The sequence below is a fragment of the Mobula birostris genome, chromosome 4 (genome assembly GCF_030028105.1).
Source record: "Mobula birostris isolate sMobBir1 chromosome 4, sMobBir1.hap1, whole genome shotgun sequence".
Classification (NCBI taxonomy): Eukaryota; Metazoa; Chordata; class Chondrichthyes; order Myliobatiformes; family Myliobatidae; genus Mobula; species Mobula birostris.
In genome coordinates this window covers 209,907,292-209,933,285 of record NC_092373.1, presented here as the reverse complement: position 1 = coordinate 209,933,285, position 25,994 = coordinate 209,907,292, and the positions used below count along the sequence as shown (strand labels likewise).

General features: G+C 43.5%; 1 long non-coding RNA gene across 2 annotated transcripts in view; it reads left to right on the top strand.

The window, feature by feature from the left end:
• The window catches only part of LOC140196935 (uncharacterized), a 39,187-nt gene extending 13,593 nt beyond the window's left edge, over window positions 1-25,594 (top strand). Inside the window, exons 2-3 of one of the 2 annotated variants that reach the window (XR_011885832.1) lie at window positions 11,660-11,773; window positions 21,481-25,594. This is a non-coding gene — a long non-coding RNA (uncharacterized lncRNA). The remainder of the gene's footprint in view (window positions 1-11,659; window positions 11,774-21,480) is intronic. The other variant, XR_011885833.1, reaches the window with a different exon arrangement.
• Window positions 25,595-25,994: the final 400 nt, after the last annotated feature.

Here is a 25,994-nt window from a genome sequence, read left to right as displayed (position 1 = left end):
TCATAAAATTCTGTTAAATCCAAATAAACCGGTAAAAGAAACTAACTTTTCAGTTAATCCTTCCTGATGGACAGAGGGCCAGTGGTGAACACACCCAGCGATAAAGCAGCCAGCACAATCAAAACCCCACCCACAATGGACATTCTCTCTTCTCTTCTGCTACCCTTCCCCTCAGACAAACAATACAAAGCGTGAAAGCACCTACCAACAGGCATCAGGACAGGTTCCATCTCATTGTTAATGGACCTCTTGTCCGATGAGATGGAATCTTGCCTTTACAATCTCCCTGGAGTGTTTGCCTGTGCTGTGCTTTTTTTTTGGTAGCTGTCACACTTTATTCTTCATTGTTACTGTTTTACCTTATTCCAGCCCAACGTACTGTGTAATGATTGATCTGTGTAAACAGTATGCAAGAGAAGACATGTACCATGGTACATGTGACTGTAGTAAACCGTGTACCACTCTGCAGCACTGGACACATCGGAAGCATACCCGGTCTGTGGGAGTGGAATGGAGGTGATCACACTGCTGGAAGATAGCATGGACTCAGAGGGCTGACTGGCCCACTTGTGTTGGTATGACATGGTTTGGAATCTCAAGGAACTCCGCATGTTTGTTCCCAGTAGTGTTTTACTGTTGTTGTTTTTCTTTTGGCATTACTTTGCCAGAGAGAGTGATTTTAATACTGCATTGTACTGTCACTAAATCATTCTCTCTACATGAAAACTGGAGTGATACAGAATCTGTATATATCTTGCAATTTGCTGTTTTGTGGCAGTAGATTGCAATACAACATAAGAAAAAGAACTATGAATCACGGTAAGTATATGGAACAATAAATAACGAAGTAGTGGAAACAGAGGGAAATAGTAAGTAGGTATTCATTATCCAATCAGAAATCTGATGTAGAAGCTGGTCCTGAAACGCTGAGTGTGTGTCTTCAACCTTCTGTGCCTCCTCCATGACGAAAAGATAACTTGGTCTTTATGATGGGGGATCCTAACGACGGGTGCTGCCTCAAAACATCGCATTTCAAATGTGCCCTCGATGCAGGGGAACAGAATGCCCACGATGTTCACAAATGTCAGCAGCTTTTTCTGATCCTGTGCAGGGGTCCCACCTCCTCAACTGCCAAGTAGGGCGCCTCCGTTATGTCTACAGACACTGATTCACAGCAACATTATGTGACAGATGTCAGCTCCCTCCTTGCCTATCAGACTTAAGGTTGAAGTTAATAGCGCTTAAAAACTATAACGTATCTTCCAATGTTTTCTGAAATTTCAGCTGAGTTTTACTTGAAATAACTTTTCTTGAAATGGACGTCTTTTGACATTGCAAATCAAATAAGCCCTGCACTTTCCTGCTACTGTTTATCAGTTGACTCAAACCACAGGCAATATCAACTTCAGGTAGTTATTTAATGATAAAACAGCAACCTGTTATAACAAAGGCAGGAATGTAGTCATTCAAAGTGGAGAGAGGCTCGTAAATGTATGTGATGGATTGACAGTGGTATTGATCTCTCTCTCTGAGTCACAGTCTCAGAGAGAGATACAGCGCAGACACAATCCCTTCAATCTGCACTGAACACAGTGCCCATCCAGCTAGTTCCCATTTCCTGTGTTCAGCCCATGCACCACCGAACCCCATATCCTTATCCAGGTGTTTCTTAAACGATACGATTGTACCTTCCTCAGCCACTTCTTCTGGCAGCTCATGCTATGTACTCATTACCCTGTGTCTCGAGTTCTTTTACATCATTCTCTCTTACCCTAAACACGTATGTCCTTGTTTTGGACTACCAGACCCTGGATAAAAGACCTTACCATACACATTTTCAGTGACATTTGTAACCTTCATCACCACTCATTCTAAAGCGGGTCTTCATGTTCTGCCAAACATCCTTGTATTTACTTTTACTGTACTCTTTCCAGATTAACTTAGACCATAAGACAACGGAGCAGAAGCCAGCCATTCGGCCCATCGAGTCTGCTTCGCCATTTTATCATGAGCTGATCCATTCTCCTATTTAGTCCCACTCCCCCACCTTCTCGCCATAACCTTTGATGTCCTGCCTACTCAGATACCTATCAATCTCTGCCTTAAATACACCCAATGACTTGGCCTCCACTGCTGCCCGTGGCAACAAATTCCATAGACTCACCACCCTCTGACTAAAAAAATTTCTTCGCATCTCTGTTCTGAATGGGCGCCCTTCAATCCTTAAGTGATGCCCTCTCGTACTAACCTCCCCCATCATGGGAAACAACTTTGCCACATCCACTCTGTCCATGCCTTTCAACATTTGAAATGTTTCTATGAGGTCTCCCCTCATTCTTCTAAACTACAAGGAATACAGTCCAAGAGCGGACAAACGTTCCTCATATGTTAACCCTCTCATTCCCGGAATCATTCTAGTGAATCTTCTCTGTACCCTCTCCAACGTCAGCACATCCTTTCTTAAATAAGGAAACCAAAACTTCCCACAGTACTCCTAGTGAGGTCTTACCAGTGCCTTATAGAGCCTCAACATCACATCCCTGCTCCTATACTCTATTCCTCTAGAAATGAATGCCAACATTGCATTCGCCTTCTTCACTACTGACTCAACCTGGAGGTTAACTTTAAGGGTATCCTGTACGAGGACTCCCAAGTCCCATTGCATCTCAACTTTGAATTCTTTCCCCATTTAAATAATAGTCTGCCCGTTTATTTTTTCTGCCAAAGTGCATAACCATACACTTTCCAACATCGTACTTCATTTGCCACTTCTCTGCCCATTCTTCCAATCTATCCAAGTCTCTCTGCAGACTCTCCGTTTCCTCAGCACTACCGGCCCCTCCACCTATCTTCGTATCGTCAGCAAACTTAGCCACAAAGCCATCTATTCCATAATCTAAATTGTTGATGTACAACGTAAAAAGAAGCGGTCCCAACACGGACCTCTGTGGAACACCACTGGTAACCGGCAGCCAACTAGAATAGGATCCTTTTATTCCCACTCTCTGTTTCCTGCCAATCAGCCAATGCTCTATCCAAGTATGTAACTTTCCTGTAATTCCATGGGCTCTTATCTTGTTAAGTAGCCTCATGTGTGACACCTTGTCAAAGGCTTTCTGAAAATCCAAATATACAACATCCACTGCATCTCCCTTGTCTAGCCTACTGGTAATTTCCTCAAAAAAGTGTAATAGCTATGTCAGGCAGGATTTTCCTTTATGGAATCCATGCTGAGTTCTGCCTATCTTGTCATATGCCCCCAGGTACTCCGTAACCTCATCCTTGGCAATCGACTCCAACAACTTCCCAACCACCGATGTCAAACTAACAGGTCTATAATTTCTTTTTTGCTTCCTTGCCCCCTTCTTAAATAGCGGAGGGACATTTGCAATCTTCCAGTCCTCCGGAACCATAGCAGAATCTATCTACTTTTGAAAGGTCATCGCTAATGCCTCCGCAATCTCCACAGCTACTTCCTTCAGAACACGAGGGTGCATTCCATCTGGTCCGGGAGATTTACCTACCTTTAGCCTATTCAGCTTCCTGACTACTTTCTCTGTCGTAATTGTGACTGCGCACACTTCTCTTCCCTGCCACCGTTGATTGTCCGGTATACTGCTGATATCTTCCTCAGTGAAGACTGATGCAAAATACTCGTTCAGTTCCTCTGCCATTGGCTTATCTCCCATTACAATTTCTCCAGCATCGTTTTCTATCAGTTCTATATCTACTCTCACCTGTCTTTTACTCTTTATATACTTGAAAAAGCTTTTCGTATCCTCTTTCATATTATTTGCTAGCTTCCTTTCATAGTTAATCTTTTCCCTCTTAATGACCTCCTTAGTTTCCTTTTGTAAGCTGTTAAAAACTTCCCAGTCCTCTGTCTTCCCACTAACTTTTGCTTCCTTATATGCCCTCTCCTTTGCTTTAACTTTGGCTTTGACTTCTCTTGTCAGCCACGGTTGCATGTTTTTCCATTCGAAAATTTCTTCTTTTCCAGAACATACCTGTCTTGCACCTTACTCACTTCTCGGATACACTCCAGCCACTGTTTCTGTGCTGCCTTTCCCGCCAGTGTCCCTTTCCAGTCAACTTTGGCCAGTTCCTCTCTCATGCTGCTATAATTTCCTTTACTCCACTGAAATACCAACACATGAGATTTCGGCTTCTCTTTTTCAAATTTCACAGTGAACTCAATCATGTTATGATCACTGACTCCTAATGGTTCCTTCACTTCAATCTCTCTAATCACCTCCGGTTCATTACTGAATATCCAATCCAGTACATTCGGTCCCCTAGTGGGCTCAACAACAAGCTGTTCTAAAAAGCCATCTCACAAACATTCTACAAATGCTCTCTCTTGAGATCCAGTGCCGACCTGATTTTCCCAATCCAGTCACATGTTAAAATCCCCCACAATTACCATAACACTGCCGTTCTGATAAGCCTTTTCTATTTCCTGTTGTTGTTGTTGTTGGTCCATCGTTGTTGTCGATGAAGACCTCGACACCATTATGATGGTGTCGAGACTAGCGTGTGATTTGGATTTAAGTGAGGGAGAGTTGCGCAGTGTCAGCCTCACTCTCTCTCCCCAATTCCCATCTGGATCCAGCAGCAAGACAAGAGTCGAGACGGCTGGAGATGGGACTAGGTGCAGTGGATGACCAGGACGTCTTCTGTGCCTTGTTCTGCTCTACACGTTCCACGACGCTTGCAGAGACCGCCTTCTTGACCATTGGACCTTCCATTGGTCTCATCCGCTCAGTCCGCCGGAGTCTGTCTTCACATGCTGGGATAGACAACTCCCTATCTCACTGAGGGTTTGAGACCCATCAGCTACCCTCACCTGGTTTAGTCGGCTTGTCGAAGCCGTTGCCCGGGGTGTGGCCGCTGTCGCATGCAAACAGCTACGGAGAGCCACAGTTGAGAGCTGAGTGCCAGGTGGGGACCAAAGGTTGACTAACTGCCCTGAAAAGGATGCGACATGTTCCCCCAACAGAGGTGCTACCCCTCCCTGACACCCCATACACCCCTGTTGTAATTTGTAGTCCACATCACTGCAGCTGTTTGGAGGCCTGTATGTAACTGCCATCAGGGTCCTTTTACCCCTGGGATTTCTTAGCTTAACCCATAAAGATTCTGCACCTTCCAATCCTATATCACCTCTTTCTAATGATTTGATATCATTTATTACCAATAAAGCCACGTCTCCCCCTCTGCCTACCTACCTATCCTTCTGATAGACCGTGTATCCTTGGACGTTCAGCTCCCAGAGACATGCATCCTTTAGCCAGGTCTCAGTGATGGCCACAATATCATACCTGTCAATCTGTAGCTGTACAACAAGATCATCCACTTTAATGCTTATGCTGCGTGCATTTAAGTACAACACCTTAAGACCAGTATTTGGTACTTTTTTCTTTGATTTCACTGCAACTTTATTGCACTGCAACTCATCCCAATGGCTACAAATTTGCCCCATCACCTACCTGTCTTTCCTGACATCTTTACTGCTCACTATCTTAGATTTATTTCTGTTTTCCCCTTCCTCCGCTCTGTCATTCTAGTTCCCATCCTCCTGCCAAATTAGTTTAAACCCTTCCTAACAGCTCTGTTAAACTTTCCCGCCAGGATATTGGTCCCTTTCGGGTTCAGGTGTAACCTGTCCTTTTTGAACAGGTCATACTTCCCCCAGAAGAGATCTCAATTATCCAAGAATCTGAAGCCCTGCCCCCTACACCAGTCTCTCAGCCATGCATTCATCTGCCTGATCTGACTATTCTTGCCCTCGCTAGCACGTGGCACAGGTAGCAATCACGAGATTACTACCCTGGAGGTCTTGCTTCTCAGCTTCCTTCCTAACTCCCGGAAATCTCTCTTCAGGACCTCCTCCCTGCTCCGATCCATGTCATTGGTACCAACATGTACCAAGATAATTGGCTGCTTGCCCTCTCCCTTCAGAATATTCTGGATCCGATCTGAGATATCCAGTACCCTGGCACCTGGGAGGCAACACACCATGTGGGTATCTCTATTAGGCTCACAGGATCTCATGTCCATTCCCCTGACTATGGAATCCTTTACGACTACCGCGTTCCTCTTCTCCCTGCTTCCCTCCTGCACAATAGCGCCAGGCTCAGTGCCAGAGACCCAGTCACCGTGAGCATCCCCTGAGAACTTCTTATTTCATAGAAGAGTGTGACCAGGAGTGTAGATGGTCCAAGGTGTTTGGGTGATAGTCCGGCAGATGGTTAAAAATACAACAGCTTCTCTCCTAGTAGATGGAGTTGGCCAATATCCTGTGAAAGGGTGGGGCGCTCTGAGGGCTCGAATGACGCATCCTCACTCCTGTTACCTGTGTTTCTATGTAATCCACTGTGCAGAAAACCACACTGGAGGCAAAAGTCCAGAGGGTTCACAACATACCCTGGAAACTTCAGCATCTTCTCCCGGTGAGAGAAGGCAAATTTCTCTAGTCATGTCTTTTGAATGATGGGGGCGGGGGTCCTTGTGTGGAAAATATCAATTTTAGTAGGAATGAGAGGACAATTAATTGGCAACACAAGTGGAAAGGACACATATCATCCGTGCCTTCATCGGTCTGGGTGTTGAGCAGGGAGGTCATGCTGCAACTATACAGGGTACTGGTGAGGCCGCACCTGGAGTACTGTGTGCAGTTCTGGTCTGCATACTTGAGGAAGGATATACTGGCTTTGGAGGCAGTGCAGAGGAGGTTCAACAGTTTGATTCCAGAGATTCCAGGGGTTAACCTATGAGGAAAGATTGAGTCGCCTAGGACGAGACTCTCTGAAGTTAGAAATATACTCTCTAAGATAGACTGGCAAATGACACTTAAAGGATTGACGGTGGATATGCAATGGCAAGCATTTAAAGGTTGCATGGATGAACTGCAACAAAGGTTCATCCCAGTTTGGCAAAAGAATAAATCAAGGAAGGTAGTGCACCCGTGGCTGACAAGAGAAATTAGGGATAGTATCAATTCCAAAGAAGAAGCATACAAATTAGCCAGAGAAAGTGGATCACCTGAGGACTGGGAGAAATTCAGAGTTCAGCAGAGGAGGACAAAGGGCTTAATTAGGAAGGGGAAAAAAGATTATGAGAGAAAACTGGCAGGAAACATAAAAACGGACTGTAAAAGCTTTTATAGATATGTGAAAAGGCAAAGACTGGTAAAGACAAATGTAGGTTCCCTGCAGACAGAAACAGGTGAATTGATTATGGGGAGCAAGGACATGGCAGACCAATTGAATAATTACTTTGGTTCTGTCTTCACTAAGGAGGACATAAATAATCTTCCAGAAATAGTGGGGGACAGAGGGTCCAGTGAGATGGAGGAACTGAGCGAAATACATGTTAGTAGGGAAGTGGTGTTAGGTAAAGTGAAGGGATTGAAGGCAGATAAATCCCCAGGGCCAGATGGTCTGCATCCCAGGGTGCTTAAGGAAGTAGCCCAAGAAATAGTGGAGGCATTAGTGATAATTTTTCAAAACTCGTTAGATTCTGGATTAGTTCCTGAGGATTGGAGGGTGGCTAATGTAACTCCACTTTTTAAAAAAGGAGGGAGGGAGAAACCGGGGAATTATAGACCGGTTAGCCTAACGTCAGTGGTGGGGAAACTGCTGGAGTCAGTTATCAAGGATGTGATAACAGCACATTTGGAAAGCGGTGAAATGATCGGACAAAGTCAGCATGGATTTGTGAAAGGAAAATCATGTCTGACGAATCTCATAGAATTTTTTGAGGATGTAACTAGTAGAGTGGATAGGGGAGAACCAGTGGATGTGGTATATTTGGATTTTCAGAAGGCTTTTGACAAGGTCCCACACAGGAGATTAGTGTGCAAACTTAAAGCACACGGTATTGCGGGTAAGGTATTGGTGTGGGTGGAGAGTTGGTTAGCAGACAGGAAGCAAAGAGTGGGAATAAACGGGACCTTTTCAGAATGGCAGGCAGTGACTAGTGAGGTACCGCAAGGCTCAGTGCTGGGACCTCAGTTGTTTACAATATATATTAATGACTTCGATGAGGGAATTAAATGCAGCATCTCCAAGTTTGCGGATGACACGAAGCTGGGCGGCAGTGTTAGCTGTGAGGAGGATGCTAAGAGGATGCAGGGTGACTTGGATAGGTTGGGTGAGTGGGCAAATTCATGGTAGATGCAATTTAATGTGGATAAATGTGAAGTTATCCACTTTGGTGGCAAAAATAGGAAAACAGATTATTATCTGAATGGTGGCCGATTAGGAAAAGGGGAGGTGCAACGAGACCTGGGTGTCATTATACACCAGTCATTGAAAGTGGGCATGCAGGTACAGCAGGCGGTGAAAAAGGCGAATGGTATGCTGGCATTTATAGCGAGGGGATTCGAGTACAGGAGCAGGGAGGTACTACTGCAGTTGTACAAGGCCTTGGTGAGACCACACCTGGAGTATTGTGTGCAGTTTTGGTCCCCTAATCTGAGGAAAGACATTCTTGCCATAGAGGGAGTACAAAGAAGGTTCACCAGATTGATTCCTGGGATGGCAGGACTTTCATATGAAGAAAGACTGGATGAACCGGGCTTGTACTCGTTGGAATTTAGAAGATTGAGGGGGGATCTGATTGAAACGTATAAGATCCTAAAGGGATTGGACAGGCTAGATGCAGGAAGATTGTTCCCGATGTTGGGGAAGTCCAGAACGAGGGGCCACAGTTTGAGGATAGAGGGGAAGCCTTTTAGGACCGAGATTAGGAAAAACTTCTTCACACAGAGAGTGGTGAATCTGTGGAATTCTCTGCCACAGGAAACAGTTGATGCCAGTTCATTGGCTATACTTAAGAGGGAGTTAGATATGGCCCTTGTGGCTACGGGGGTCAGGGGGTATGGAGGGAAGGCTGGGGCAGGGTTCTGAGTTGGATGATCAGCCATGATCATAATAAATGGCGGTGCAGGCTCGAAGGGCCAAATGGCCTACTCCTGCACCTACTTTCTATGTTTCTAAGTTCGGAAGAATGAGAGGGGATCTTATAGAAACGTACAAAATTTTTGAAAAGAATATATAAGATGGAAGTAGGACAGCTGTTTCCGTAGTTAGTTGACACTAGACATTGCCTCAAGATTCAGGGGAGAAGATTTAGGACGGAGATGAGGAGAAACTGTTTGTCCCAGAGAGTGGGGAATCTGTGGAATTCTCTGCCCAGGGAAGCAGTTGAGGCTTCTTCACAAAATATATTTAAGATACAGTTAGATAGATACTTACATAGTAGTGGAATTAAGGGTTTTGGGGAAAAGGCAGGTAGATGGAGCTGAGTTTACAGACAGGTCAGCCATGATCTTACTGAATGGTGGGGCAGGCTTGTTCTGCTCCTATTTCTTATGTTCTTTTGTTGAGTTTAAAGTTTGGGAAGTAATGATGCAGTGTATGGGGCTTTTTTCAGGTCCCATCTGGAGTGCTGTGTGCAGGCTGCTCACCCCATCACTGGAAGAACATGGGGGTTTTTGTGAGGGGGCTGAAAATGTTCAGCTGAATGCTGCCTGGACGAGAGGTTGGACAAAGCTGGACTGCTTTCTATGGAGCATTGATGGTGGAAAGGAGACCTGATGAGAGGTTTTATAAAGTTGCGACAGAAGTGGGTAGAGTGGTTGTGCCACTGAGGAAATGTCACCCTGGAGACCATGATTTTATGAACCAGAGCAGAAAATTTAGACAAGATGTGCAGGACAAGTTTTATTTTTAAACAGAGTGGTGCATATCTGGAAAGAGCCCCCATGGGGCAGGTGGAGGGAGACAGGGTGGAGACGTTTAGGAGGCACTCAAACACACACAGGAGCAGAGGATGAATGTATGATATAGGTGCTCTGCAGGCGGAGGTGCGTTTTCCAGTGGTGCCATGGTCGGCAGACATATCAAGGGACAAAGGGCTTATTTGTATGTAGGGTTCTCAGTAATATTAACTGTAATGTTAACTGCTAATTATAAAATGGCTTATCTGAAGTGTTCTAATGAAATGGCTTCTCTGTAATGTTAACTATGAGGTAATGTTCTCTGTAGCTGAAATGTTTGGGTTATAAATACTGATAACGGGGGGACTAACAAATGGGGGTCTTGTTATTTTATCTGTATGTGTGGGACCCGGGGTTGGTGCATGCGAAGTTTGGCGAGGAGAAGCGAAGAGGGAGGACGTGTGGGAAGCGCTCTGGTAGACCACAGCAGGTTGCTCCCAGTCCGAGGGTCGTGGAGTTTAGGGGAAATCAAATGGTGGACCGAGGATATTGCGTGAGCTCCAATGTGTGCACGAACTATATAATCTGTATTCTTGGCGCCTTTTTATTTTATATTTTTGTTACTCCACTAACCCCATTGTCACCGAGAAATTTATGAAGTGTAATAGTTTAAACGTACATTGTATATTGACTGATATTTTACGGTGTGCATTTGTGCCAGGGTGCATACGCAAACGTGAGACACATTTTGGTGGTTAGATGGTGGTTTCCCCTGGACCAACGTGGGTTGATAGAGCTGAGTGTAACATGTATGATATACTGCTGCAAGTTCTGTGTTTCATTCCCAGTTAGGGAGCAGTTCAGTCTCACAATTTCATTGACAAATGTTCTGATTTGTAAATGCTTTAAGCCCTTTCCATTGTGAACAATCTCCACCCACCAAAACAATTCCCCCCACTGAGTTTTCTACTAACACACTGAACACAGTTGTCTCTGACCCACACGAGTGCTTTGGGATGAACACCTGAGCTTCTGAAAACAGAGGCAAAAGGCAATTCAATGAGTGTGCTGTTTAATCCATAAATTTTGTGGGTTAATTTAAATATTAAATAGACTGGATATAGGAGTAAAATCATGTGAGCACACAGATAAAAATTGGTCACAGATTTTATTCACCGGAGTTGGGGCATTAGTAATTATAGGGCATAGGCTGAAGGTGAGGGAGAAGAGATCTATTAGGAACCTCAAGGGCAACATTATCGCTTAGAAGGTGATTGGTATATGGGACAAGTTGCCAGGGTAGAGGCTGAGACAGGGACGGTAACAACGTTTAAAATTTATGTGGATAAGAAAGGTAAAGGTGTGGCTAGGTAGGAGCCAAACCTGGACAACTGGGACTACCTTGAACTGTAATCTTAGTCAGTGTAGGCCAGTTGGAATAAGGACCATGTTTCCACGCTATATAGCAAAATACCTTCTGTGTCCAACTAAGATTTTGAATCTGCATTTGAAATTGTAATTATAATAAACCAAAACCCCTAGTTAGCAAAGTTAATCAAAGTAAAATGGAAATTTACTGTGTCTTGTTCCACTGGGTTACCATAAGTGGACAAGACCCAACAACATCGGAGCAGAATTGAGCACTGCAATTACATCATGGCTGGTTTATTATCCCTTCAACCCCATCCACCTGCCTTCGGCCTTCTCCCCACAACTATTAATGCTCAGACTAATCAAGAAACTGTCAAACTCTGATTTAAATATACATAATGACTTGGCCCCTCATCCGACACAGATTCACCAACTTCTGGCTGAAATCCCTCCTCATCTCTGTTCACTGTAGGAAGCATCCTCTCCACAGCCACTCTACCTCGGCCCTTCAGTTACTCAGTAGTTTCCATCATATCTCATTATCTCCTCGTCATCATTTTGCAGACTCTCCGAGCGGTCTGTCAGGTGGAGCGATAGCCAGGAATGTGTTTGGGGTCACCGCTGGAGTGGTGCTGGTGTGTGGTTAATTTTCTGATGCATCAGGGGAAAGGCAAACAGGTAAATATATTTCAGTCAAACCTTTCCTGCCTGTTGACAGTACTGTCCAGTGCCTGACGTCCCAGTGTAACCAGAGATTGCTCCATTTCACACGTCGTTCTGTGTGTCATTCCAGCTTTAACCTTACTCACTGTCAGTCAGTGTTCATTGCCATCACTGGTGTTGTCTACAAGCTCTGCTCCTGTGAATCAGACAGGGGTCTGATGAATTCTGTGAAGGGGTCAGGCTGGGCTGGTAGTGACTTTCACTGCTTTGTTACGAATGACTTTTTTTTCCCGCTTTCCGCTTCATGTACGGTTTTTAACAGACCCCTGCAAGAGACTGAGTATCAAATCTGCGCCATTGGACACATGGCATCTATATTAGAGTGAACTCATTCCTCTAAAATAAATTCCTTTCATACAGATGTCATGTGTCCAATGGCAAGGCACCACCTCGGTGAACCACTGCATTCTGTGTGGTAAATGTCCCCTTAGAAAGCCCTGAGGGACTATAAATCACCACGTGGCACAGTGGGTGGAGCCGCTGGCCTGCAGTGCCAGTGACGTGGGTTTGAACCCGACCTCAAGTGCTGTCTGCCTGTTGAGTTTGCTCTCTCTTTTCCCGCATGAGATTACCCCCATGCCCCAACAAGATGCACGTTGGTTTTATCACTATTAATCAGTCATTAGGTGGAGCCTTTGGGGATGTGAGGAGCAATGAGAACACCAAGAATTAGAGGTAGGGGTTGTTAAATCGGCCCCTCGAACGTGTCCCACAATTCAATGCCATAGTCATAGTCATAATTTATTGATCCCGGGGGAAATTGGTTTTCGTTACAGTTGCACCATAAATAATAAATAGTAATTAAACCATAAATAGTTAACTAGTAATATGTAAATTATGCCAGGAAATAAGTCCAGGACCAGCCTATTGGCTCGGTGTCTGACCCTCCAAGGGAGGAGTTGTAAAGTTTGATGGCCACAAGCGGGAATGACTTCCTATGACGCTCCGTGCTGCATCTCGGTGGGATGAGTCTCTGGCTGAATGTACTCCTGTGCCCACCCAGTACCTTATGTAGTGGATGGGAGACATTGTCCAAGATGGCATGCAATTTGGACAGCATCCTCTTTTCAGGCACCACCGTGAGAGAGTCCAGTTCCATCCCCACAACATCACTGGCCTTACGAATGAGTTTGTTGATTCTGTTGGTGTCTGCTACCCTCAGCCTGCTGCCCCAGCACAAAACGGCAAACATAATGGCACTGGCTACCACAGACTTGTAGAACATCCTCAGCATCGTCTGGCAGATGTTGAAGGACCTCAGTCTCCTCAGGAAATAGACACGGCTCTGACCCTTCTTGTAGACAGCCTCAGTGTTCTTTGACCGGTGCAGTTTATTGTCAACTCGTATCCCCAGGTATTTGTAATCCCCCACCATGTCCACACAGACCCCTCGGATGGAAACAGGGGTCACCGGTACCTTAGCTCTCCTCAGGTCTACCACCAGTTCCTTAGTCTTTTTCACATTAAGCTGCAGATAATTCGGCTCACACCATGTGGCAAAGTTTTCTACCGTAGCCCTGTACTCAACCTCATCTCCCTTGCTGATGCATCAAACTATGGCAGAGTCATCAGAAAACTTCTGAAGATAACAAGACTCTGTGCAGTAGTTGAAGTCTGAGGTGTAAATGGTGAAGAGAAAGGGAGACAAGACGGTCCCCTGTGGAGCCCCAGTGCTGCTGATCACTGTGTCGGACACAGTGTTGCAAGCACACGTACTGTGCTCATCAGTCCTCAGCTCCCATTCTGTCCCAATCCCCTTTGCCTTTAATCTTCCATGCACCAGTGATCTGTCCTCCACCTCACATCAGGACCGAGAAATCCGGAGATCCTCCACCCTCTGCCAGAAGCACCCATCTCTCAAAGTGTTAAATGATTGCTGCTCCTGCCTACCTGCACCTGCCATAGAAACCATAGAAACTACAGCACAGAAACAGGCCCTTTGGCCCTTCTTGGCTGTGCCGAACCATTTTCTACCTCGTCCCACTGACCTGTACACGGACCATATCCCTCCATACACCTCCCATCCATGTATCTGTCCAATTTATTCTTAAACGTTAAAAAAGAACCTGCATTTACCACCTTGTCTGGCAGCTCATTCCATACTCCCACCACTCTCTGTGTGAAAAAGCCCCCCCTAATGTTCCCTTTAAACTTTTCCCCCCTCACCCTTAACCCATGTCCTCTGGTTTTTTTCTCCCCTTGCCTCAGTGGAAAAAGCCTGCTTGCATTCACTCTATCTATACCCATCATAATTTTATATACCTCTATCAAATCTCCCCTCATTCTTCTACGCTCCAGGGAATAAAGTCCTAACCTATTCAACCTTTCTCTGTAACTGAGTTTCTCAAGTCCCGGCAACATCCTTGTAAACCTTCTCTGCACTCTTTCAACCTTATTTATATCCTTCCTGTAATTTGGTGACTAAAACTGAACACAATACTCCAGATTCGGCCTCACCAATGCCTTATACAACCTCATCATAACATTCCAGCTCTTATACTCAATACTTCGATTAATAAAGGCCAATGTACCAAAAGCTCTCCTTACGACCCTATCTACCTGTGATAACACTCTTAGGGAATTTTGTATCTGTATTCCCAGATCTCTCTGTTCCACTGCACTCCTTAGTGCCTTACCATTAACCCTGTATGTTCTACGTTGGTTTGTCCTTCCAACGTGCAATACCTCACACTTGTCAGTATTAAACTCCATCTGCCATTTTTCAGCCCATTTTTCCAGCTGGTCCAAGTCCCTCTGCAGGCTCTGAAAACCTTCCTCACTGTCTACTACACCTCCAATCTTTGTATCATCAGCAAACTTGCTGATCCAATTTACCACATTATCATCCAGATCATCGATATAGATGACAAGTAACAATGGACCCAGCACTGATCCCTGTGGCACACCACTAGTCACAGGCCTCCACTCAGAGAAGCAATTCTCTACCACCACTCTCTGGCTTCTTCCATCGAGCCAATGTCTAATCCAATTAACCACCTCTCCATGTATACCTAGCGACTGAATTTTCCTGACTAACCTCCCATGTGGGACCTTGTCAAAGGCCTTACTGAAGTCCATGTAGACAATATCCACTGCCTTCCCTTCATCCACTTTCCTGGTAACCTCCTCGAAAAACTCCAACAGATTGGTCAAACATGACCTACCACGCACAAAGCCATGTTGACTCTCCCTAATAACACCCTGTCTATCCAAATGCTTGTAGATTCTGTCTCTTAGTACTCCCTGCAATAACTTACCTACTACTGACGTTAAACTCACCGGCCTATAATTTCCCAGATTACTTTTCGATCCTGTTTTAAACAACAGAACAACATGAGCCACTCTCCAATCCTCCGGCACTTCACCCGTAGACAGCGACATTTTAAATATTTCTGCCAGGGCCCCTGCAATTGCAACACTAGTCTCCTACAAGCTCCGAGGGAACACTCTGTCAGGTCCCGGGGATTTATCCACTTTAATTTTCCTCAAGACAGCAAGCACCTCCTCCTTTTCAATCTGTACAGTTTCCATGGTCTCACTACTTGATTCCATCAATTCCATAGATTTCATGCCAGCTTCCTTAGTAAATACAGACGCAAAAAACCTATTTAAGATCTCCCCCATTTCCTTTGGTTCCGCACAAAGCCGACCACTCTGATCTTCAAGAGGACCAATTTTATCCCTTACAATCCTTTTGCTCTTAATATACTTGTAAAAGCTCTTTGGATTATCCTTCACTTTGACTGCCAAGGCAACCTCATGTCTTCTTTTTGCCCTCCTGATTTCTTTCTTAAGTATTTTCTTGCACTTCTTATACTCCTCAAGCACCTGATTTACCCCCTGTTTCCTATACATTTCATGCAACTCCCTCTTCTTTATCAGAGTTGCAATATCCCTTGAGAACCAAGGTTCCTTATTCCTATTCAATTTGCCTTTAATCCTGACAGGAACATGCAAACCCTGCACTCTCAAAATTTCCCCTTTGAAGGCTTCCCACCTACCAATCACATCTTTGCCAGAGAACAACCTGTTCCAATCCACGCTTTTTAGATCCTTTCTCATTTCTTCAAATTTGGCCTTCTTCCAGTTCAGAACCTCAACCCTAGGACCAGATCTATCCTTGTCCATGATCAAATTGAAACTAATGGTGTTATGATCACTGGAACCAAAGTGCTCCCCTACACAGACTTCTGTCACTTGCCCTAATTCGTTTCCTAACAGGAGATCCAATATTGCATCCCCTCTAGTTGGTCCCTCTATATACTGATTTTGAAAACTTTCCTGAACACATTTTACAAACTCTAAACCATCTAGACCCCTAACAGTATGGGAGTCCCAATCAATGTATGGAAAATTAAAATCCCCTACCACCATAACTTTATGTTTCCTGCAGTTGCCTACTATCTCTCTGCAGATTTGCTCTTCCAAGTCTCGTTGACTATTCGGTGGTCTGTAATACAATCCCACTAATGTGGCCATACCTTTCCTGCCAATCTGGTAATACTGACCCGTCGATCGAGACTCTCCCAAGGGCTAAAACATCACCAGATCCGTGTTGTCCTGTGCCTTCGGGGACCGCCCTGCTTCAGTAAGGTTACCCCCATTCCACCACCAGCCCGAGCAACTTGCACGGGGCAACACGGATTAGACATTAGAACAATGTAGCACAGGAACTGTCCCGCCGGCCCACAGCGTTGTGCCAACTAATTATGTTAGTAATCAAACCCAACAAAATGAATCCATTCTGCCTACACAATATCGATTTCCACTTTCCTGCTCATTCATGTCCCTATCTAAGAGCCCCGTGAGCAACACCATGGTATGTACCTCCACCACCAACCCAGGCAGCACGTCCCAGGTATCAACCATTTTCTGTGTTTAAAAAAAAAACATCCCTGCATCTCGTTTGAATGCATTCCCTCTCAATTTAATTGCATACCCTCTGGTTTTACACATTTCAATGCAAGGAAAATAATACTGGATCTCTATCTATGCCTCTCATGATCTGTCACTCCATGTATCGGAGCAATGAATCTCCTTCGACTGCTTCCAGTTCCAGCCTCTCCTTAAACAAATGAACCGAATCGATGCACGTCAGTCCCAGTGTGTCTTTGCCTACATACCGACGGTGTATCCATACCTCCCTCTTCCTGAGCTCCAACCTGCTGCCAATGACTGTGATTAGGACCAATGCATGCTTACTGATTGGCACAGTCGTGGGGTTGAATGGCTTATTTCTGCCCACTTTCGCAAAGGTCATTCCACGCTTCTTTTGTGGCCCGGTTACCCAGTACGCCCCTCCACACATACACACAGAGGTCCTCACCCCAAAAGCTCATTCATTGCTCTCCAGGGATCTGCCACTGTGGCCAAGACATGGCCACCTCCGCTTGCAGCCATTCCAGCCACTGTAACTAGTCATCTGAAGGAGCTCATCAACCAGCGGGACACGTGACAAAGATTGACTAGCAGTGCTGTGGTCTGAATATAAAACTATAATTGCTGCCATTCTGAACACTTAATAATGAGGCTTCTCAGCAGTATTTGCCAACACGTCATAAACAATAAATACCTGGCACGATTAGAGGGAACTCTGGGGGAGTTTTGCCACAATTGTACTCCTGATAGCCATGGCAACCCGTGTCAAGGCATCTCAGTCTCCTGTTATTTCGGTTACATTACTACAACTTGAAATCTCTTGCTTAAGACCATTAAAATGTCCTGTGAGGTAACGCACCCTTGGTTTTGGTGAGTTCATTTTTGGTCCTTCCCCATTCACCGCTCAGCCGAATGTTTTAATGCAAAGTTATTAATACAAGTGCACGGAGTTAAGTACTGAGGTAGAATTAGGCCATTTGGCCCATCGAGTCAGCTCCACCATTTGAGCATGGCTGATCCATGTTTCCTGTATGTCCCCATCTCCACCCTGTATCCCTCATGCCCTGACCAATCAAGAATCTGTCAACCTCTGCCTTAAATATATATAAGACTCGGCCTCCACAGATGCCTGTGGCAACAAATTTAACTGATTCTCCATTCTCTGGATAAAGAATTTTCTTCTCACCTCCATTCTAAATGGATGCCCCTCCCCTCCCCCCATTGTGAGGCTGTGTCCTCTAGCCCAAGACTCTCCCACCACAGGGAACATTCTCTCCACATCCACTTGATCAAAACGTTTCAGCATTCGTTAGGTTTCAATCAAGTCACCGTTATTCTTCTTAATTCTAGTGATACAGGCCTAGAGCAGTCAAACACTCCACACATGACAAGCCGTTCATCCTGATAATGTTTCAAGATGTGAGGTTACAGATACACCTACAGACAGGCACAGGCAGCAGTTGATGTCAAAGTGAACCCAGTCAAGAGCCCTGACACTCCAGAGTCTGGAGATGCTGGAAGCTCGGACAACAGATAGTCTACAGGAGGGTCTCAGATGGGTTGAGCTGAGCAGCATTTGTTGGGGGAAGGGATTGTCTACAGTTCTTCAACGTCCCCCACCTGCTCTACAAATGCAGCTGAACCTGTTGAGTTTGTCTGTTGGACTGTAACTTCCCATTTGGTTCAATAATGATTTGACAATCGGACTGCATCTATGTGTACTTGTGTATGATTGAGTGTGTGTGAGAGACGGAGTCTGGGTGTAATTGTGTGTGTGTGTATATATATATATATATATATATATATATATTCTAGGCTTCTCAGCTCTACCCAGGCTACTCAGTTTTATCCAGCATTATGTTTGTCAAAGGGGAAATACCCCAGTGTGCAGACAGGAGACACAGCACTGGCTTGTGGCAGAGAATTCGGTACACGGGAATAAGTGTAAGGATGTGGCTGTGGGAAATCCGCTTCAGTAGATGAATTGGCTGACTTCGTTTACATCTTTCTGAGACAAACATTTGACATTGGTTTAGTATTGCCACAAGTATCCAGATACAGTAATCATGAACTCTGTTCCTTTTTGCCATCCAAAGTAGATTGTGATGCTAGATTTAAAGAGACAGACCACAATGTTTCAATCACAGTGAAACTGCGCTACAGGTAGGTGAATAAAGCGTAGGTGATGCAAGACTGCGCAAAACCCTTAGGCACCCTAGATTAATATATTAACTATTTTTAGATGTTTATTTTTAGTCTTCAACATTAGTGTATCATTAGAAAGATAAATTTTAGATTTCCAAACATTCATTTTGTAAATCAAGGAAAGAGCCTGAGAATGTTTTGTATTTCACTAAAAAAGTAGCGTATTAAGTAATAGACCGCTTTTCAAATAAAACCTTGATTATTCTGCAGGTACAGAGCTCAATGCATAATTAAACAGTATGCTAATGATCAATGACTTAATGTTTTGAATGGCTAAACTGATTAACTGAAACAGAAATTTGTTCAGAAGGAATGAAACTGTACTATCAAAATAAAACAGTGTGGGAGATATGACAATTCAGACCATGACATATGCACCATTTGGCCCACCAAGTCTGCTCCGCCATTCAATCATGGGCTGATCCAATTCTTCCAGTCATTCCTGCTCCCCTGCCTTCACCCCATACCATTTGATGCCCTGGCTAAACAAGAACCTATCTATCTCTGTCTTAGATACACCCAATGACTTGGCCTCCACAGCCACTTGTGGCAACAAATTCCACACATTTACCACCTCTGAGTAAAGTAATTTCTCCTCATTTCAGTTCTAAAACAACGTCCTTCAATCCTGAAGTCATGCACTCTTTTCCTAGAATCCCCTACCATGGGAAATAACTTTGCCATATTGAATCTGTTCAGGCATTTTAACATTGGGAATGTTTCTATGAGATCCCCCCTCATTCTCCTGAGCTCCAGGAAATACAGCCCAAGAGCTGCCAGACGTTCCTCATATGGTAACCCACTCATTCCTGAAATCATTCTCGTGAATCACCTCTGAACCCTCTCCTATGTCAGTATATCATTTCTAAAATAAGGAGCCCAAAACTGCACACAAGCCTCAAAATCACATTCCTGCTCTTATATTCTGTACATCTAGAAATGAATACCAACATTTCATTTGCCCTCTTCATAACTGACTCAACTTGGAGGGTAACCTTTAGGGTATCTTGCACGAACACTCACAAGTTTCTCTGCATCTCTGCATTTTCAATTTTCTTCCCATCTAAATAATAGTCTGCCTGTTTATTTCTTCCACCAATTTAAGGTGGGGGCTTATATGGGAGGCAGGGTTTGAGGGTCGGCACAACATTGTGGGCCAAAGGGCCTGTACTGTGCTGTACTATTCTATGTTCCGTGTCCTATGTTCAAAGTGCATGAACATACCACTACAATACCATTAATAGATTTTGTAGAAGAAATATCAAACTCTATAGAAAGAAATGAATACACAGTGGGAATATTCCTTGATCTAAAAAGAGCATTTGACACCATTGACCATAAATTATTGTTAACAAAATGAGGACTATATGGTATTAGAGGGGTGGCACATGACTGTTTAAGTAGTTATTTGGAAGACAGGTATCAGTACGTACATATAAATAACTCAAATTCAAAACTTTTGAGGGTAACTTGTGGGGTTCCACAAAGTTCTTTCTTTCTTTCCTTTTTAAATCTTTTTATTACTTTTCCAAAATTATAAACAGAATAACAATATTGATACAGAGAGATTGGAATAATCTTATTGTTGATAAACATGTACAAAAAAGATTTCAAATCATACAGGTGCAATAGACTTCCAAACTCTTAATATAGTTAATCATAGAGTAAAAAGAAATAAAAAGAAAAAAAAATAATACAAAGAAAAAACCCCCCAAAAAACAAAAATAAAACTAAATACTAAACCCCCCAAAAAAAGCAAACAGAACAAAACAAGGCTGGACCAATGTCTTAAATCAAATACGTTCAATAATGTCGTCAACTCCGCTCCTCTATTCATATATTTTAAATTAATAAGAAGGATTCAGAATGGTCAAATTACATCATATGAAAATTTTGAATAAATGGTTTCCAAGTCTCTTCAAACTTAACCAAAGGATCAAAAATGTCACTTCTGATTTTTTTTCTAAATTTAAACATGATATAGTTTGGGAAAACCATTGAAATGTGGTAGGAGGGTTGGTCTCTTTCCAGTTCAATAAAATGGATCTTCTGGCCATTAAAGTAAAAAATGCGATCATCCGACAGGCTGAAGAGGGTAAAAAAACTATGTTCTGTCATTGGCAATCCAAAAATTGCCATAACGGGATGGGGTTGTAAGTTAAAATACAGAACTGTTGAGATAATATCAGAAATATCTTTGCAGAATTTTTCCAAAAGAGGGCAGGATCAAAACATGTGAGTTCAGAAAGCCACCTCAGAGTGACATCTGTCACAGGTAGGGTTCATATGTGAATAAAAACGGGCTAATTTATCTTTAGACATATGGGCCCTATGCACTACTTTAAATTGTATTAGCATATGTTTGGCACATATAGAGGAAGAACTAATTGAAAAATTTTATCCCATTTCTCTATAGGTGGGCAAAGTTGAAGTTCCCTTTCCCATTCATTTTTAATTTTATCAGATATACCTGGCTGTAATTTCATAATTATATCGTAAATACGGAGGGAGGGAGGAGAAGATGGTGGTGCGATGCAGTGCGCGCGGCCGTTCTGAATGATATCGTATGTGTTAACTAGGGGCCATGCACAATCCTGATTTGATGGAGACAGCCGTGAGAAGCGCAGAGGAACACCTGAAACTTCTGAAATGCCTGCTTCGCTGCCGCTGCTACTGTGCGATCAAGAATCTCCAGAAGGGAAGGCCCCAAATCCTCAGCTTTGCCTATTGCCTGTTGATGGGGTCGAAGCGCTCGGCAGAGATTGTGCTCGGTGTTGGAGGCTCGGAATTTTCGGGCGGGCTCGGAGTCGGACTGTGGTCAGATGCTACATCAGCAAGTTTACAGCGCTGGAGGTTCACCGTCTGCATGAGATGATGGGACTTTCGAGAGACTTTGAGACTTTTACTGTGCCCATGGTCTGTCCTTATCAAATTATGGTATTGCTTTGCACTGTTGTAACTATATGTTATAATTATGTGGTTTTTGTCAGTTTTTCAGTTGGTTTGTCATGTATTTCTGTGATATCATTCTGGAATATTATTGTATCATTTCTTAATGCATGCATTACTAAATGACAATAAAAGAGGACTGCGTGTCCTCATAATCTAATCTAATCTAATCTAAATAGATGCTATTTAAAAAGTGGCTCACCTGAGGACTGGGAGAAATTCAGAGTTCAGCAGAGGAGAACAAAGGGCTTAATTAGGAAGGGGAAAAAAGATTATGAGAGAAAACTGGCAGGGAACATAAAAACTGGCTGTAAAAGCTTTTATAGATATGTAAAAAGGAAAAGACTGGTAAAGACAAATGTAGGTCCCACACAGATAGAAACAGGTGAACTGATTATGGGGAGCAAGGACATGGCCAACCAATTGAATAATTACTTTGGTTCTGTCTTCACTAAGGAGGACATAAATAATCTTCCAGAAATAGTAGGGGGCAGAGGATCCAGTGAGATGGAGGAACTGAGCGAAATACACGTTAGTAGGGAAGTGGTGTTAGGTAAATTGAAGGGATTGAAGGCAGATAAATCCCCAGGGCCAGATGGTCTGCATCCCAGGGTGCTTAAGGAAGTAGCCCAAGAAATAGTGGATGCATTAGTGATAATTTTTCAAAACTCGTTAGATTCTGGACTAGTTCATGAGGATTGGAGGGTGGCTAATGTAACCCCACTTTTTAAAGAAGGAGGGAGAGAGAAACCAGGGAATTATAGACCGGTTAGCCTAATGTCGGTGGTGGGGAAACTGCTGGAGTCAGTCATCAAAGATGTGATAACAGCACATTTGGAAAGCAGTGAAATCATCGGACAAAGTCAGCATGGATTTGTGAAAGGAAAATCATGTCTGACGAATCTCATAGAATTTTTTGAGGATGTAACTAGTAGAGTGGATAGGCGAGAACCAGTGGACGTGGTATATTTGGATTTTCAAAAGGCTTTTGACAAGGTCCCACACAGGAGATTAGTGTGCAAACTTAAAGCACATGGTATTGGGGGTAAGGTATTGATGCGGATAGAGAATTGGTTTAGCAGACAGGAAGCAAAGAGTGGGAATAAACAGGACTTTTTCAGAATGGCAGGCAGTGACTAGTGGGGTACCGCAAGGCTCAGTGCTGGGACCCCAGTTGTTTACAATATATATTAATGACTTGGATGAGGGAATTAAATGCAGCATCTCCAAGTTTCCGGATGACATGAAGCTGGGCGGCAGTGTTAGCTGTGAGGAGGATGCTAAGAGGATGCAGGGTGACTTGGATAGGTTGGGTGAGTGGGCAAATTCATGGCAGATGCAATTTAATGTGGATAAATGTGAAGTTATCCACTTTGGTGGCAAAAATAGGAAAACAGATTATTATCTGAATAGTGGCCGATTAGGAAAAGAGGAGGTGCAATGAGACCTGGGTGTCATTATACACCAGTCATTAAAAGTGGGCATGCAGGTGCAGCAGGCGGTGAAAAAGGCGAATGGTATGCTGGCATTTATAGCAAGAGGATTCGAGTACAGGAGCAGGGAGGTACTACTGCAGTTGTACAAGGCCTTGGTGAGACCACACCTGGAGTATTGTGTGCAGTTTTGGTCCCCTAATCTGAGGAAAGACATCCTTGCCATAGAGGGGGTACAAAGAAGGTTCACCAGATTGATTCCTGGGATGGCAGGACTTTCATATGATGAAAGACTGGATGAACTAGGCTTGTACTCGTTGGAATTTAGAAGATTGAGGGGGGATCTGATTGAAATGTATAAAATCCTAAAGGGATTGGACAGGCTAGATGCAGGAAGATTGTTCCCGATGTTGGGGAAGTCCAGAACAAGGGGTCACGGTTTGAGGATAAAGGCGAAGCCTTTTAGGATCGAGATTAGGAAAAACTTCTTCACACAGAGAGTGGTGAATCTGTGGAATTCTCTGCCACAGGAAACAGTTGAGGCCAGTTCATTGGCTATATTTAAGAGGGAGTTAGATATGGCCATTGTGGCTAGGGGGATCAGAGGGTATGGAGGGAAGGCTGGTGCAGGGTTCTGAGTTGGATGATCAGCCATGATCATAATAAATGGCGGTGCAGGCTTGAAGGGCCAAATGACCTACTCCTGCACCTATTTTCTATGTTTTCTATTAATCTCTTCTGAAAGGGATTTAAACCTAAAATTTTGTCAATGGTGTCAGTTGGGTGTGAAATTGGGAAGGTAGGCAGCGTGGTATTTAAAAAGTTCTTATAAGTAAATATCTAAAGTAGTGGGATCTGGACAAATTAAATTTATTAGATAACTGTTCAAAAGACATGAAACAGTTATTCAGAAATAAGTCACAAAAACATGTTATACCTTTCATTTTCCATATTAAAAAGGCTTGATCCATAACCAAGGGTTGAAAAAAAATTAGATATAATAGGGCTTGATAATATAAATTTGTTCAAACCAAAAAATTTACAAAATTGAAACCATATTTGTAATGTATGTTTAATTATTAGATTAACTATTTGTCTTTTCAATTTAGATAGTACAAAAGGAAAGTGAAGTTCCAAAGAAAGGGTTCAGTGCTTGGTCCATTGCTGTTTATTTTGTATATAAACGATGTATGTATGGTTTCTCAGACATTAAAATGTATATTATTTGCTGACGATGCAACTATATTTTGTAGTGGGGAACATCAGAAACAACTTTTGGATCCAATGGAGAAAGAATTAAAAATTATAAAGAAGGGGTTTGATACTAACAAATTATCACTAAAACTAAGGAAAATTAAATTCATAATATTTGGAAATTGTGTGTCAAACTCATATAGTAAACTTGGAATAAATGATATCAAAATTGATAAGGCATCTGAGACAAAATTTTTAGGAGTGGTAATAGATAATAAATTAAGCTGGAAACCACATAATAAAAGCAAAAACGTGCAAATCTGTTGCAATACTGTACAAAGTGCAAGATTTCTTAAATCAGGAATCTTTATGTACGGGGTCTTTCTTTTGTTACATTTAAAATGGCGACTTTGTTTTGTTAATCTGGGGAATGCGGCTTTGTTGTGCTTTAACGCTGAAGAGAGTTTGCGCTAGCAGTTTGTTTTACTTTAAATTGAGATAGCAGCCTTCTAGTAGCCAATGGGTGGTTATGTATTGTTTTGTTTTCGGATACCATGCTGTATGATATGACTGTGGACTGAGTTTTGGAGGGGAGTCGAAGGAGAGACGGGGAGTCGAAGGAGAGACGGGGAGTCAGAGGAGAGATGGGGAGGACGGAGTAGACACGGGGAGTCGGAGGAGAGACGAGGAGGACGGAGGAGAGACGAGGAGTCGGAGGAGAGACAAAGAGTTGGAGGAGAGACAAGGAGTTGGAGGAGAGACGGGGAGTCGGAGGAGAGACGGGGAGACGGAGGAGAGACGGGGAGACGGAGGAGAGACGGGGAGGACGGTGGAGAGACGGGGAGTCGGGGGAGAGACAGAGAGTCGGAGGGGAGATGGGGAGGACAGCGGACGTGTGGAGAGGCTCCGGTCAATCACTTGGGGTGGTCCCAAGCTGTGAGTCGACAGGATCCGGGTGGTCGTCTGAAGTCGAATTGAGCTCCAACGGTAGCGCGCGAAGAACTTGGACTTTGATAAGTGTTGGCGCCTTTTTTTTTCATTACTTTCCTCTCTGTATCAAATGTATATTAATGTCATAGAATTAGTAATATCTATAAAGTGTATTTGTTAAAATTTACTGGGTGTGCTGGCTGATAATTGATGTTGTGATTGATTCGGGCGGCGACTGACCCTGAGGGGAGTGTTGAGGCGGGTGCTGGGCTGGATTTTCCCTAGACATACACGAGCCAATATAATGGAACGTTACATTTATATACACTTATACACTGTTCACTTATCATCCCATACATGTCTTACTGTGTTGAGTTATCGGGAAATACATAGAAAACATATACAAACTCGATTTTTTTTTAACTCCAAAAGAAAGTCATATGAATTGTAAATAAGATGAGCCAACCAATCTACTATTTATTCAACTAAACCCTTTAAAATTCAGAGATTTCGTAGATTTTAAAATAATACAAATTATGTATAAAGTAAAAAATGGATAGTTACCACATAGTATTCAAAATTGTTTA